Source organism: Pleurodeles waltl, chromosome 8 (genome assembly GCF_031143425.1).
Source record: "Pleurodeles waltl isolate 20211129_DDA chromosome 8, aPleWal1.hap1.20221129, whole genome shotgun sequence".
NCBI lineage: Eukaryota > Metazoa > Chordata > Amphibia > Caudata > Salamandridae > Pleurodeles > Pleurodeles waltl.
The window spans coordinates 18,134,860-18,148,530 of NC_090447.1; the positions used below are offsets into that span (position 1 = coordinate 18,134,860).

At 43.5% G+C, this 13,671-nt stretch overlaps 1 pseudogene; it reads left to right on the forward strand.

Annotated features, from left to right (window-relative positions):
• Nucleotides 1–248: 248 nt before the first annotated feature.
• LOC138249304 (TRPM8 channel-associated factor 2-like) overlaps nucleotides 249–13,671 on the forward strand; it is a 133,702-nt pseudogene continuing 120,279 nt past the window's right edge.

Here is a 13,671-nt window from a genome sequence, read left to right on the forward strand (position 1 = left end):
ACCACTTTCATGGCGGTCCGGCAAAACTTTGCTTCCTAGTCCTCCAAAAAATAAATAATTATTACGTTATAAAACAGTACCGCAGGGTGGGGATGGGGAGAAATGGAGTAGCGAGTGGAGGGAGCAGATTAATGTAGGGGAGCAACGTGAAGCGGGGGTGGGGGTAATAAATTAAAAATGAAGCCAGGTAAGAAATAGCAACGTGTGGGTGACAGCAAAACAGAGCATTGGGGCGAGAGAAGAAGCACATGGAAGTGTGCAACACAGAGCGCACAGGTGGGGAGAAGCAAAAGAAAGAGAGAGCTGGAAAACACATGCACTCTGATGAACTGCTTAGCGAAAAAAAGTTGTTCCCCAAAAGTGAGCAGCGAATGGCCTGTCAAGAGTATGGTAAAGAGGTTATGATTCCAGGGAAAGACCAGCACAAGATGGACAAGGAAAACCACTGAAGAAGAAGGAAATAAGAGTGAAAATAAAGGCGACAAATGGTAAGCAGTGGATGGGGTGTAAGCCCCAGTAGGTTCTTCGTAAGCTCACAACAGACCTTTTGTATGGTAAGCTCGACCTACACATTGACATTTAGTCACTCACATGAGGGGGATCATGCAGTGGTCCTTTTGTCCGCTGTTTGTTCCCCACCCCCTATGGCCATGAAGTAAAAGATGTCCTTCAATGACAGCTCCCACTGTGTGAACAGCTTTTACTTGATTTCATGGTGCATCAATGGTTTGGAACACAAATTTCATTCACAAATTATTGATGCATTCCCTTGCAAATCACTAAGTCAAAGGGGAATCACCCATCAAGCCTCTTCCTCTGTGCACATCTCAACTCAAGGGGTTGCAAATGGAACTTTGTTTGAATATGCGAGATTCATGTAATTTGCTTTCATGTAATTATACAGAAATACTGCAGGTTGCAGATAATTACATGAAATGCAAATCTATCATTTCTTGACATATTTTAGCGTGTAATGCACCCATGTGCCAATTTATGAACTGAGGTGCTTGCAGTCAGTACACTCTGCTGCTCCAGTAGTGGGACCTCGGGTGCAGTTCCATGAGTGCACCACAGTTCACACACTCTAAGCCCTCAGCCATGCCAGTGCCAGGAACCCCACTCATGCTGTCTGCTAGAGCACCTCAGTTCTTGCATGTGTGTCATATTGCAGCAGCTGGGACCTCTCTCCACAGCGGTTGTTATGAGGATCATGTGGTAATGTAAATACGTTCAATTGAGTGAGTCATAGGAGGTTTTTTTCTGAAGTCACAAATGTTCCTTAATGTTTAAATCGAGTAACTCTGCAGCCTGCTATGTGGTCCCACAGAGGTCGCCTCTCTCCCCTCATTCTGTTTAACATTCATTCAACCTCTCTCTGAGCTGACTAGGGGCCTGATTGAGAGTTTGGCGGACGGGTTACTTAGTCACAAATGCGACAGATATCCCGTCCGCCTTATTACGATCACCATGGGCTATAATGAGATCATAATGCAGCCGACAGGATAATCTCTCTCATTTTTGGCAGAGTAACTCTCTCTGATAAACTCTAAATCAGGCCCATATCTTTCAGAGGCATGGCATTGTCCCATGAGGATGACACACAACTCATCTACAGGTTGGACAGACAGACTCTGCATTAAAGCCACCAGTTTAAGGGGGTCATTAGGACTTTCGCAGACAGAAACATCTGTCCACCAAACTCCCGATGAGGAGACCGCCACGGTGCTGGTGGTCTCCCCACTGGCCCCATTACAACTTTCCTGACTGGCAGAAACCAAGGTTTCCGCTGGTCAACCCAGAGGGAATGGTGCGGCAGCATTGTTCCCAGCTCATAATAGAGCCGGCGGAAATGCTGCTGCATGCAGGGGGCACCCGTACCTTTCAAATGCACGCTGTCTGACCAGTAGACAGTGCACATTTTTAGGGTGCTGGGTAGGGGGAGCCGTGCACTGCCCATGCCATTGGTATGGGAAGGTCAGCCCCCCACCATCGCCCCTGCACTTGTTCTCTGCGGAGAACAAGGTTGCAATCAGCACGACGGCGCTAACTTTAGCACCGCCGTGGATGATTACAAACACGACAGCCATCATCCCGTCGGGATCACTGATCCTGGCAGAGACGTCGGTCCTTTGGCAGTCTGACTGCCTGCCAAACTCTTAATTTGACAGTTGGACCCTCAAAACTGCGGCGGTCGGGACCTCCACCGCGAGTCTGGCACTCCAGTGACTGCCAGACTTGTAATAAGGCCCTAAGTGCCAGTTCCAGCCCAATTGCTGGCAACAGGCTATGCTTTGGATCGTATGGAGTGTAACTACTTTGGGTCCTTATCACCTATGCAGACACTTTATAAGGCATGAGCAAAGTGGGAACTAGCCCAGGGCCCCATCCTTTCAGGGGGCCCCATGATAGATCTGGCTCTATTCTCCACACAGTCTTGCCCACGAGGACCTTGCATGATTTCTAAACATAAATTGTTTTAAATACCATTTCCTTTATTTTAATTTTAATACAAGTGATGTGTGGGAGTGTATCACAGACATTTTGCATACAATGCTTTTGTATTGGAAAAGTTCATACATCCTTCAAATCGAAATTTGCAATGAACCAACACATCAAAAAAGAAGGCAATGTTCAATTACCATCAAGTATATATGCATCCAATAAATCATTTTGCATTGCACATTTCCCACAACCTCAACCTTCTGTCTTGACATATTCAATGAATCAACGCATCATGATAAGAGGCAGTATTCAAATGCCACATTTCTCAGAACCTCAAATTTCTGCCTAAAGATGGTACACTTCTGTGTAATTGTACCTCTACAAGCACAAGATGGCCAGCCTTAACCACCATATCTCATTCCCTCACATAATTGCGGAAATTTGTTATGTGATCCAGATCTTAACGAGTATCGATCCTTTAACTCCTTAATAGTTAACATTTTGGCCCACCATTGTTAGTCTGTCAGGTCACTTCTGATCACCAATTTTGAAGAATTATTGATCAAGCTATTTCAAATATAATAAGAACTTTTTCCGCAAAGATGAAATCTCAACATCTGTAGAATATCCCAATACTGCTATGTGGGCATATATTGGCTGGATCAACCTTACATGTGAAAACATTACTCCTGGATCCCTGCCCAAAAATGGGTTATTTTGCAGACAAATGTTGTTTGTTTTTCAACAACATTCAACAACCATAGAAAAGCTCCTTTCATATCTAAACAGGACCTTGCATATGAGAAATGGCAGTGGCAGAGATTATTTGCAGTAATATTAGTGAGCTGCTGCGGTGTTGCAATATTGAAAACACATATCGCTATCCCTGAATGTTAGATATGTAAACATATTTAGGCTCATATTTATACTTTTTGACGCAAACTTGCGCTAGTGCAGGTTTGCGTAAAAAATATTAAAGCCGGCTACCGCCATCCCTACGCACCAGACGGATGTCTTACTAATGGAATGACGCGTGCCCGCACTGCGGCCTGGTTAGAGTCAAAACAAATTACGCTAACCGGGCAGCGGAGGCGTAGGGAAGACTGTGGGTTGTGCATCAAAGAATGGTGCAAGTCAGGTTAGCGTAAAAAATATTGACGCTAACATGACTAGTGTCATTTTATGATGCACAACCCCCATGATAATGACTCCTGCCTTAGAAAAGACAGGAGTCATGCCCGCCTGCACAATGGCCATGCCCAGGGGACAGAGTATAAATATGCTTCTTAGAATTTGGACGAGCTTGCCTGGGCACTGTCAGTGACCTGCTCAAATAGGGCATGTAAAGCTGATATTGGATCATACATTCAATGCTTCGCCCCCCAAAATCCTTACGATGTCCCTGCACCTATGACAACTCTAAATGCAAAAAATCTGAACATATGCCAACTGTTGTAGGCTGATCCAAAAAGTGACAGACACCCTTGGAGCCAATCCCTGAAGGGGGCTCACCTAAAGAAAGCGACAGCTGAAGGGGGCTGACTCGGAGCGCTCTCTGTATTTTGTCTATTGTAAGTTGTGTTGTGTAAGTTGTGTGTTGTGCTGACTTGAGATCTTCTGAAGTTGTCTGTATTCAGATGGGCAAACCAAAAACATTTTATGGGCCAGTCCTGGTTTACCTATATGAGGTCACTCTTGCTCTTATTAAGTCTTGTCATTGATTGGTTGATTCAATCATTCATTAATTTGTGCCCAAGATGTGGAAGGTCCACTTTGTTTATGCTTAATAATATGTGCACACATTTATTTCAGTATTTTGCAACAGGCATGACTTTATATAACATTGTTTGTTTTCAGCACAGGAAAAAAGAAGGTACTTTTAAAATGTATTTTATGTTTTGTTTAATAATTTATATTTTACATAGCCCCCCTCTTGTGAGAAGTGTGCAGATGCTGCAGGAGCAGTGCCAAGGGTGCCAACGAGCACACCTGCCACCTCTGGCAGTCCCTAATAGCCAATTCTGTGTTGCATGTCTCTGTGATGAGGTCTGCGTTGTGTGGGAGGCTGTGGCCTTCTAACCTTAGGGCACATTCAATGATAGACCCAGACCCTCCTCTTAGGTGGGCAGACCATTGCAGACTCTCAGCAGACTGAGCTGATACTCATCAATGGCAAGAGCCTGGGAACTTTGCTGTACCAGGACATTTATCACCCCCGGGAGCTTGCTAAAGTAGAATCCCTTCCCCTACCCTGACAGCTGCAGATAGTAGACCATTAGCGGAAGATTGACCAACTGCAAACATTGATGGTGCTGACATTGTTGTGGTTTAGAGTAAAGTGGGAAATATGCAATGCAAGAGACAGGTTACAGAAAATACAAACATTCCTATACATCTCTCAGCGCTGAAGTTGATGTTACCAGAACATTTCCCCACAAATCTACCCCAGAAATAGTGGTTGTTAATGTTCCATCAGAAGGTACATATTTTCTTTCACAATGGAAAGAGTAATATATTTGAAAACACATTCTGTTAATACATAGTGTATCCAGCCAAAAAACAGTATATTTGTCTTATTTAAAGATGTTTACTGTTATTTATGTTTTTGTTTAAATATTTTCAGGAAACAAGAACTACTTTGAAATGGCCCTCAGAGAATATTTTGGAGCCTTGACTCAAGTTGTTGACACTTTGGGGCATATTTATACTCCGTTTGCGCCGAATTAGTGTCGTTTTTTTCAACACAAATTCGACGCAAAACTAACGCCATATTTATACTTTGGCGTTAGACGCGTCTAGCGCCAAAGTGCACGGAGTTAGCGTCATTTTTTGGCGTGAACCCCTTCCTTGCGTTAATGAGATGCAAGGGAGGCGTTCCCGTCTAAAAAAATGACTTCGACGCATATGCGTCGTATTTATACTCCCGGGCAAAAATCACGCCCGGGAGTGGGCGGGGCAAAAAACCCCGCATTTGCGCCTCTTTTTAACGCCTGGTCAGGGCAGGCGTTAAGGGACATGTGGGCTCAAAATGAGCCCACAGCTGCCCTCCCCTGCCCCCAGGGACCCCCCCTGCCACCCTTGCCCACCCCAGGAGGACACCCAAGGATGGTGGGACCCACCCCAGGGTCATTAAGGTAAGTTTTTATTTTTTATTTTTTTTGTGGCATAGGGGGGCCTGATTTGTGCCCCCCTACATGCCACTATGCCCAATGACCAATGACAGAAGTCCCCTGGGCATGGCCATTGGGCAAGGGGGCATGACTCCTATCTTTACTAACACAGGAGTCATGTTAATGGGGGATGGGCGTCGTAAAAAAATGGCGCAAATCGGGTTAAGACGATTTTTTTGCCTCAACCTGACTTGCCCCATTTTAAGACGCCCATACGCCATTTTCCCCCTACGCCGGCGCTGCCTGGTGTAAGTGATTTTTTTTCGCGCACACCAGGCAGCGCCGGTCTGCTAGCGCCGGCTAACGCCATTCAATAAATACGGCGCCCGCATGGCGCTTCAGAATGGCGTTAGACGGCGCTAATTTTTTTCACGCTAAACTGCGTTAGCGCAGTTTAGCGTCAAAAAGTATAAATATGGGCCTTTGGACTTTACAGGAAGTTTTATTCCTTGTGAGCTGCTCCTGATCGGGGATAAAGCCTTCCCTGTGGTTGTGAGTGACTCTGGCCAAGTTCTCATTGCAGTTTCTCATTACAGGAAGGGTCGGATCGTGGCCATCTCTCATGAGTCCTATCTCTGTAGCCCAAAGTTCTCACAATTCCTCCTCAATGCTGTCCTTTGGCTGAAACCATCAGCAGATGCTTTGGTTGGCATCCAGTCTAACCTTGACTCCCTGGTGAAGACCTTCTCTGATCATGACATCAAGGTGCAGTCCACTGGTGTGTTTCAGGATTCCTTTGGTGTGTATTACATGGATGCTTATAATGCCAGTCAGAATAAAGAGCTTGTTGCATTTGTGAAGAAGGGAGGTGGCCTTCTCATTGCAGGTCAAGCATGGTATTGGTCCTACAGCCACGGCACAGAAAAGGTCTGCTTTGAGTATCCTGGAAACCAAGTGATGAAAATGTCCGGCATCTATATCACATCCAACTATGGAGATAGGGGAGTTTTCTCAATCTCCAAAGAAGTCCCAATTTGCCCATTGCTTGTCCGGTGAGTGAAAACAAGGTCAAACTTAAATTGTGGTGATTGATACTGAATCAGTACATACCTACATACATACATAGGGTACCAACTCAGAATGTGAAAGGGACACCCAAAACACATCCCTTCTAAATACTAAATCAGAATCTATCTCAAAACATATGTTAGCGGTTTGGAAAAGGTATTGGATAAGAAAAAAGGTTTTTGCATTCTCAAACTCTGATTTACTGATTTGGAGGGTTCACAAATGCTAAAACCCTTTGTACAATAGTATAAAATAAAAATATACTGGCACTCTGTATAGGTGGTGTCGTCTTGGGACACTTGACTCGTGAATGATTAAAATGATGTTGGTATGTGTGAGGTGTGACAGTAGGTTCAAATGTAGAAGCGAAACTGATAGAGGTGGGGAAATGGCAGTGCATTGATATCATTTGCTGGTCACCAGAGGTCACCATAGGTCACAGCTACGACTTCTGGCTTTCCCCTTTGTGACATCTGGTCTTAGAGGTGGCAAAATCAGAGCCAGGAACATGGTGACTAAGTTGCTCTAAAGCCAATTTATTTACACTATTAGTGAATAATAATATATTATTCACTATAAATGTTATAAAGGTGTTGCACCAGGATCTGGAACAAGACCTGTCCTGGCAGCTGAGGTAAGTGAAGAAAATTGCATGGGTGCTTTTGAGTCAGAGTGTGGTTGTGTGAGCGTGACAATGTCATATTTCTGAGCTTGTGAATCTGTGTGAGCATGCAGTAGTGAAAGTAACTGAGAGTCACTGACAGGTAGCAAGTGAGAATAAGTGAGACTGGATATCAGTAAGTGACTATGAGTGGGGTAGAGTGAGTGACAATGAATGATCAATAGTAAGAATGGCTTCAAGTGAATGAGAGTAGATGATTGAGAATGAATAAGAATGAACATGAAGAAGTGTTGGAGAGTGAGTGAGAACAAGTGTGAGTGAGAGGGAAGGGCAAATGAGTAAGTGAAACTTAGTGAGAATGAGAACAAACAACTAGAATGAATAGGAGTGAATATAAGTAAAAGAGAACCTGAGTAAGTGTGAACAAGAGTGTGAGTAAATACAAGTGAGAGTGAGTGAAAGTGTTTGTTTAGGCTCTCATTATTCTAATGAGACTACTGGATTTTGAGCAGCAGAATCGTTCACGTGTGGGAGACTGAGTCCAACCCACTGCGGGTGACACCTGTCACTCTAAATCCGGGTTTTGCTCCAGCCAAGTAGCAGTGCCTCATCTCTACCAGAGGATAGTGATGATTGGGCAGCCGAGCGCATGACATACTAGGCTTCTCAGGGAAGTCGTGGTCACTCAGGTCGCATCCGGTTCTCTCATTTACAATTCAGTCTCATTTATAAATGACAAACAGAGGCAGTATATGTTTTAATAATGAGTTTAATAAAACAACTGCATCTTTGATAGCAAAGCGTGAGCTACAATAACCAGGATGACACAACATGACAGTATTAAAATGGTGACGAAAAGAGTGAAGCATAAAAACAACGCTATCATATTGTCACTACAATCGATGGACTATTTCCTATATAAGTTATAATTTGAGCACAGCATGTTAGGCTTAAATTCTGCCTTTCAGGTTCACCCGGGAAGACATCAACCCTCATACCTGAGCAAAGGCATTCAGCAATCAGCATACAGTTGTGGTTCCCTGGCTGGAATCTCCCTCTAATGTGTAATGGGACAAGTAAGTGTTTTTATAATAACACAGCTGATGTTCTGAGAAAATGCCCCTTAGTAAAGATGTGTATTTTCTACGAATGTTGGAGACTAAACTTCTACCACGTTCACCAGCAATGTACCGAGCTGTAGCCTTGAATGAAGCACAGAGTGATCAGGAATGTCTTGTTTGAGAACAGAGTGCTGGGCTAGGCAAAAACAGTTAGAAAGATGAAAATAAAACAAGACCGTAAAAATGGTTATTGTAACAATAACAATGCGCAGCCGAATAAAATATATCTAGGTTAAAGTGCACAGCGGCCTAGTGTGTCAAAGTAACATGCATGGAGTTATAATTAAAATAGCTACACAACACCCTCCCCTTGTCGGTTGAAAGTGGTTCAAAGCCAAAGCTGAAATTTTATTGCTAAAAAGCTCAACCTAAGATATATATACAAACAAAGTCAACTTGGACAAGTTAAAGGGACATACAAGCATCCAACATGACCATTTAAAACATGAGCATGTGGCATATAACCTAATTAGAAAAACATGTCAATTTAGAAAAAGTTCCAAGCTAGGTACGAGTCATGGAGAATAGGAGATCTTCCTCTTCGGCAGATGTTAAGACCGGAAAGTCCTCCCCAAAAGGATCAAGGTGCAGTGTGTGTTCCGTAGCCCCAGTGTCAACCAAGGTGGCTTGCCGTGGTGTGCCCATTGATGAGTTGTGAACCACTTCCCCCAGGAAGGGTAACTCATAAGTAGCTTCACGCAGCAAACGCAACCTCAATGCGCATGTGTAATGAACCCTCAGCGAGAGCAGGCGCTGTTGTGAAAGGCAAAGCTCCAGTGCATGTTCGAAAGAGCACCAAAGGCACCGAAACACGGGCTGCACACAATGCAAACCGGTCTGAATGACAAAGACCAGCCACACTCCAATTGCTCCAGGAGTGTTGCTCCAAAATACTGCTTCATACGCTCACGACACAGCTGCGCTGATGGGAGCGCCATCATTTCTCCTCGTTGTGGCGGGACAGCCATTGTGCATAAACAACAGCAACACCAAGATGCTAGCTAATAAAGCCAAAGTTATCGGAAATCCCCCCAAAATACTACCGAAAATTTAGTGGATAGCTGAAGGTATCAAAACGAATATGGAGGAAAAGGTGTGAATGAAACCAGAACCAACAGCTTTGAAAAAATGTGCGATACCAGTCGTACTGGATGCATTAAATATTCGTCCCACGAGTTCACCAAAGTGTCTCGGAAAGTCTGTATTTAACAGGAACTGAATTTCTGCCGATGACCTTGTCACGTGAAGTGCGTAGGTCTCGCACGCAGATGTAAGGGCCACATGCTTTTGAAACAGTAAAGCCTTGAGTCTGCTTAACTTGTCAAAATTCACGTTTGAAGTGGCAATGTGAGGCCAAATATCAGCTACCTCCTTAATTTTAGTGGGTGGAAAGAGTACGTTCCCACAGCATGTAACCTTAGAGACTGAAACAATGTAAACTATTCCGGCCCGCATGCCACAACAGTCTTCACCATGGAGGAGGACGTAACTGTTGTTTGAAAGCACCTGGAACGTAGGTCTAATCAAGGGGACTAGAACTCCCTTCAGATAACAAGCCAAGTTCGCAGCAGATGCGTTACACGCCCCATGCAAGGACAGCTGTTTACAAACCATTGAATGGCTTACTGAAGTCTTGCATTCACTGCCGCTAAGAACGACTTCTTTCATGCCACTAAAGCATTTGTACAAGAAGGGAACCTCCCACACCTCATGAATGTAACTATCTCCCAGCTTTTCATATCTGCCTACCGGTATGTGTTTTAAGCAGGAGGTGAATTGAAGTGTTGAAATAGGCAGATTAATAACCAAATGTATTAACCGCTCACCAGATGGTATTTCGGCCACAGTAAAAGGCAACTTTTCTAATTGCTCGTTGTTAATCATGACATAAGTCACTTCCTTTTTAGCCATTAGTTGTTGTTGTCGCGTTAAATTAAAGGAAGAAAATATCTCCCTTGCACTGACATGTTGCCATGGAACGTGACCCGCCTTCAATGTTTGAAGCGTCCAACCCAACTGCATATTGGACCTGATCTGACTATGTCCATGGTGTAAAGAAGACATATCTGATTGTATAATGTCTATAGCAGAAGAGAAGATATTATTTATGGTACATATCAAGTTGGACAAGGTGTTAATCCCATTATCCACAACAGCTAATGCTTTTTTTTTTAGATTTTCCCGATCTATTTGCCTTAACCGGGCAGCAGCATCTTGTTTGGAAAGTTTCCAAATTACATAATATACTGCATACAAGAAACGCTTCCTACATGGCGTTCTGGGGCCTAACAAGAAATCTTGTAAATCTGTGGTATTAGACAGGAGACTGAGATGTTCTCTAACCGCATCTAGTGAGGATGATTTTAACCATTTCTGGCACAATTTTCCTACACCTTGGGCCAGATGTACAAAGCGTTTTGCGTGGTGCAAAAAGCAAATTTCGCTGTTTGTGCCATGCAAAACGCTCATTGCGATGCTCATTCCCATTTTGCGAGTTGATAACCTAGTTACCGACTCGCAAAATGGGAATGCGACTCGCAAATAGGAAGGGGTGTTCCCCTTCCTATTTGCGATTCGCATCGCAATGCAGAATTTGTAGTTAGAACCAATGTGAAATGGGTGCTAACACAGTCGCAAAAGGGAAGGGGTCCCCATGGGACCCCTTCACCTTTGTGAATGGCTCTGAAAAAATTAAACAAAAAAGTTTCATTTTCTCGAGTGTATTGCAACTTGTTTTCGGGCTGCAATACAAAAAAAATACTGCTTTATTAGAAAGCAGTCACAGACATGGTGGTCTGCTGTCTCCAGCAGGCCACCATCCCTGTGAGAGCAGCGAATCGCAAGGGGGTCGCAAATTGTGACCCACCTCGTTAATATTAATGAGGTGGGTCTTTGCGACCCCCTTGCGAATCGCAGATGGTGTCAGGGACACCATCCTGCATATGAATTTGCGACTCACAAATTGCGAGTCGCTCCGAATCGCAATTTGCGAGTCGCAAACCCATTTCTTCCTACATCTAGCCCTATATGTTGTCATTATACCCGCATGCTCTGATGATATATAGCGAGGATCTGCCCTACTCGTCCTAAAGCCCCCTGAGGAGTTAAAAAAACATTGTTGACACCCATTGGTATCTATTGGCCACAATAACCACCCGCCAGGACGTGTCAGTGATGCGTTAAATGTACCATTCTGGACCCATTCATCGAGCTGATTTTCAGTTGCATTTGTATATTTTTGCCATTTATAAAACTTTGCTGGGGCAGGTATACTGGACATGTTTAATACTCTAATTTTAGCTAAGCCTAAACAACTTGTCTGTTGTACTGTTTCGTTTAAAAAGATCATTTGTACAGGAATAAGGCATGCTCTGAACAATGCTTCCTTTCCCTTAATTTGCCAATTTCTTGTTCTCCACACATTTCAGATCAATCGTTCGAAGCCAATATTCATAGCCTTCTATAGATAACCGGGAAACAAAGGATTCAAAATTTATAAATTTTGTGTTGATCATTAACATATGTATATCCTTAGTAGGTGGTAATTTAAAATAATATGACTCAGCATTGTTCACATTGTGCCAAGAAAAATATGCAAACTTTTCAGAATATGTTCTGGAATGTTTCCATTGCTTGTAATTAAAAACAGTTCTTGGGCTGCTCGCTCTATGTAGGAAATGGTGCCCATAATAATTATAGCAAAACATATCACCATAATTTTCTTTAAATTGGTAAACATCTTCGTTTTTAAAGACAGTATAATATTGCAATTCAGTCATCATAGAATCAACTGTTTTCACATCCCAATCATCAGAAACAATGCCTGGTATTACTATATCATTCATTGATAATTTGAACACATACGGTATTTTGAATAACTTCCGTGGGACCATATATATCAAACATTACTTTGTCCCAAACAATCCCATCAGGAATTACCACTGCGGAAATGTTCACAAAGGATAAGTCTCTTCGGACTTTATGTGATGAAAAATGTGGCTTTAAAACCTTCTCCACCAGTTCTACTGTTGATCTTTCAGGAAGAAAGTGACCATGTATTAATAAGAAAAAGGCGATAACAAAACCAATCCAAAGTAGAAAGGCTAAGACTGTCAAAGAAAGCCATAGATAGTTCCATGGAATAATAAAATACGTTTCTTTAAGCCAGTTTTTTAGCTTATGTGTACTTGACAAGTCAGGTGCCGAAGAGGCAAATGAATCTTCATCGCTAAAGTTGGCAAGATATCCAGAGGCAGTTCATGCAAATGGCAGAGTCGTTGTCAGTGGTGGAGTTGGTGTTTCCTGTGGTGGCACACTATAGATAGCACCATCCGTCTGTGTTGGAGTTGAGTTAACTTGGTCAAATGTTTCTAAGTTAGTTGACGTTAGTGGAACCAATGCAAGATCATCTTCCACCCTCCCCAAGCTCGGAGATGTGTCGGTGTTGATATCAACAACTTGTAGAGGAACTTCTTCACCAGTAGTGAGGGGGATTCGGGAACTACTGGATATTCCTCTTGGTCGGCTGTGCAGGATCAGCCACATGGTATAGTTTGACATGGTTGATGGAGACAAAGCGATTTTCTTTGGCACCTGCCAACGGTTGTAGAATTATAGTTCTGGTACCGTGTATCCCTAATACTGGGACTGGTGCTCGATAAGAAGGGCCGAATTCCTTTTTCACAGCGACTTTCTCACGTACAAGATCTTCAACTTTGGGAATCCAGCGGTAGATGTTACAGGCACATCCTTGATTTGTGTGGAGGCGGCACTGTTAGAAGAATTATTGTCACTGAACTGTTGCAAGTCCTGTAAGACAGTGACACGTTCATTTATGTCAAAAGGTGTTTCTGCTGCCTCCGCCCCAGGACCATCCAGATCTCGAACATACATTAGAGTTCCAAACAGGGACTCATATGAAGTACGACCTCAGGGACCTTCTAGGCAGATTATTTAGTGCTCTCTGGACTCCATATAGGTGGTTAAACCAACTATGACCCTTACCTAAGACTCTGGCTGTTAAGGATTGCTTTAAATCATGGTTTAATCGCTCCACAACACTGTTTCCCTCGGGATGAAATGGAGACGAGTACTGGAGTTGGTCCCCCAACTAAGCCATGGCGTCCCTTAATACCCTTGAGGCAAAAGCAGGGCCCTGATCCGAATGGAAAGCCACAACTGCATATGTACCGATAAAGACGTGCAAATCTTTAATAACAGTCCGAGCGTCAGCCGAGCGTTGTGGCCTCACCCATAGAAATCTGGACCATGAATCGACAGCGACTAGAATATACTTATTTGCACTAAC